Source organism: Botrytis porri, assembly GCF_014898465.1.
Source record: "Botrytis porri strain MUCL 3234 chromosome Unknown BPOR_002, whole genome shotgun sequence".
Lineage (NCBI taxonomy): Eukaryota > Fungi > Ascomycota > Leotiomycetes > Helotiales > Sclerotiniaceae > Botrytis > Botrytis porri.
This window is the reverse complement of record NW_024066076.1, coordinates 1,286,107-1,290,186: the sequence shown is the minus strand read 5'-3', so window position 1 is coordinate 1,290,186 and position 4,080 is coordinate 1,286,107.

Here is a 4,080-nt window from a genome sequence, read left to right as displayed (position 1 = left end):
TCCTAACCTAGATAAATATCAATTCGACAACTTTGAAAGAGAGTAGAGGATAATATTCTGATTCGAATATAATAAAGATTAATGGGGTTTTCCAAGAAAATCTTTTCTTAATTTTTTCGTGTTTTGAGGTCTTATATAAATACTATAAAAAGAATCAATTTCTTTTACTTTTACTTAAAGCTATTATTTTCTATATTTATTAAAAACTATAATATAATAGCTAATAAATTAAAGCTATTGATTAAATCTTAATAATCAATATTTATATACTAAATATTCCTTTCTACAATTTCAGTTTATAACTTTATTAAAGTTCAATAAAGTTATTTTCTTTATTCTTTTATTCTTTTTCAACTTACTTTATTATTTTAATATTAATTTTATTTGTATTAATTAAATCAATAAATATTTGATATAATTTTCTCTTCATTATTATATTAATCAGATTAATTGATTCATTGATTTATATAATTTGAATAATCTCTTTTTTTTATAAGATTAGTATAATATCATAATATTTGTTACTAATCTCTTTTTATTGATTATATTTAACTCGATGAATAAATTATATAATAACTTTGAATTGATATATAGAATTAATGGAATTTCATTATCAAGAATAGTATTAATTATAAAAGTAATTATTATATCAATATTAAATCCTTACATTAATTTATATAATTTTGAAGCTAAAATATTATATATAATTCTTTTATATTCAATAAATAACTAATAAATAATATTAATTTTATTTTATTTGTTTATTATCATAATAATATAATCTATTTGGAATAAATAATTCTTATTATTAGTAAAAGAGATATTAATAAAGATAATAATCTTAAATGAATTTGAATCAAATAAAATATAATTAAATCCTTTCATAGAGTTTTATTATTATTATTTAATATATTTATTCGATATTATAATTTTTTTTTTAAATTACATTGTTTATATTGTTATTGATTGATAAAAAATACTTCAGATTTAATATATAATTATAATATATATATTATAAGCTTATTATATAATATATATTAATTATATATAAAAGTATATCCCGGTATGACAATGGGAGCACTTTTCTTGAATACGAACACAGGTTATAGCGGGATTATAAATAAGTTGATATAAGCATTTGATATAATAGTTATAGAATGGGTATATAATAGAAGAATAGAAAGGGAGCCTTTAAGTATTAATCTTCTTTTTGAAAAGTATTTTGAAAGGGTATTATTTCAAAAACAATAAAATAATATTTAAATTAATAGAAATAAACGAATAATAAAATAAATATAAAATAAAGTATAATAAAACATTTAAAGGAATATAAAGGGATTTATATTTTATTATAAAGAATAAAATAAATAATAAACAAAAGATTAAATAAAATAAATAAAGAAGAAAAGAGTAAAGAAAATAAAAAGTAAATAAAGAAATATAATTGCTATAAGATAGAGGTGGGTAATTATAAAGTTATATTATTATAATGATAATATTAACACTAATAAAAGTTGTTGTATTGTAAAAGAGAGAAAAAGGGGTTTATATTATTATATCGAATAAAAATAGACTATATATTATTAACTTGTAAAATAAAATCGAAGTAAATATAATGATATTGTTTTTAAAAGTATAAATATTATAGATTATAAATATTAAACAGAATAAGTATACGATATAAGCGATTTAATAGGATATCAAAAGGGGATAAGTTTTTATATCTTTTTTATATCTATTTTATTCAATTAGATATAAATATAAATATATCACATAATCTTAATATAACTATATAGATCGAATTGATTATAGATTTACTACTACTACTACTATAAAAGTATACTTTTAAACATTACTCTATATATTATAAATATTTATAGACTGTTTTAAAATAAACTATAGATTTTTATATCATTTTTCCTAATAAAAATAATATTATTATATACTTAAAGAATAAACTATAATATTCAAAATTCAAAATTCAAAATTTATTCTTTCATTCTTGATTCTATTAATAAAACATATTTTGAAATATATTTTTGACTATCCAATTATCAATCTCTTTCTTTCTAAATTGTTTATAAATAATTGAATTTGAAAGATTAATGATAAAACAATTAGAATATTAATCTTATATACAAATATAAATTTAGGATAATATTATTTAAGAAAAACTTATTCATATAAATATTTGATTATTCTTAAATAAATCTAATAAGAGCTTTTTAAGGTTTATAGCTTGTATAACAATTTAATTATAAATAAATGATCTAATTTTACCAAATTATAATAGAGTTATTCTTTTTTTCAAGTTGATTATGAATATAATTAATATAATTATAAAAAATAATAAGATCAATAAAATCATAATTATAATTAACCTTAACATAATTAAAATTTATTTCTTCAATATGATTATTCTCGACATATTTATAATATAATTTTATTAATGTAAATCAAAATCTTATAAATTCATAAAACAGATTCAATGTATATATCTCCTTATTTATATTAAGGAATAAAAAAGATTCTTTTTATTTATTAGAGATAATATAACTACCCTTTTTTCATATTAAAACAACATTTTTCAGTAATAAATCATAAAGTATAATAATTAAAGAACTATTATATATTTTCAATACTTTTTATACTTTTATAAAACTATACAATTTGTAGATCTCCATTATAATCTTAAAGATTATAGTAGCTTATTATTAAATAATAGAAATTAAAGAATCATTTTCAATTATATTAAAAATTATATTAAAGACAAATAAAGTAGATATTAAACCATTTAGTTTAGTAATATTATTCATAACTTTCATAACTATTTATAATATAATAACTTTATTAATATTTAAACTATAAGTTTCATTATAAATGATTTATAAGATTTATATAATAATATTATTTTTATGTAAAAATAATATAATAACATATCTATTTGAATATATATTCATATACTGGTATCGAATCATATGATTAAATCACGTGATCGTAGCCTATAAGCTTCCGAAAATGATTATAATTAGCTTTCGAAAACAACTATTAATAAAGAATATGAAAAGGAGCTTTATTTCGAAGGAATAACCGGATTAGGGAAAGATCTATAAGAGATTAATGAAAGCGAAAAGCTAGATTGAATTAAAAAGTATAAAATAAGGACTCTTTTCTTGTTTGATATAAAATAAGAAAGTAAATATTAATAAACAGATTCATAAATATTATGTGTTTTCATTACTTTTAAGTTCTTAGCCTCAGTCAGCTTTTTATAATAGATTAATACTAGTTTATCTCTACTTATATTCTATTTATACTAAATCCTTATATACTAGCTCATGACCTGCGATAAATAATATTTAAAATCTCTTAATAATATTAATTAAAAGATATACTTTTATAATGATTATCTTAGTTTTAATAAATATTAATATAATATATTATTGAAGTTTGTTTTTAATAAGATTAGTATTTATACTATAAATAACATACTTTAATAAATAAATTTATATATTGATTTAATATTAATAAAGTTTATTGTATATATACGTTATAAATATATTATTTAATTATTTAATAATCTGAAAATATATAACTGTATTAATAATATATAAAATAGAATTATTATTAATATAAAAAACATTTAGAAGTATTATAAAACTAAATTTATAATTTCTATCGAAAAAAGAAAACTTAAATTTATTAAAAGGTTTATTATAAATCTGATAATAATAATAAAACCTAAAAAATTATTTAATCATTTCAAAATGTTCATTATATCTAAAAGATTTAAATACTTTATAAAACTTATAGACAAATAAATAATTAAACCATTAATAAATATATTATAATTCAATCCCTATAAAATAATATTCTTCATTATTTATAAAATAATCAATTGATTTTCAAAAATTAATATTTCAAAATAGAAATATATGACTAAATTAGTAATAAACAAAATAAACATTTTTAAATGTAATAATAATAATATTTAGATTATTATATTTGAATTTAAATCAATTTATATCTATTAAATAAAATAGAAATAATATATTTACTTTTATTATATTTTATTTTATT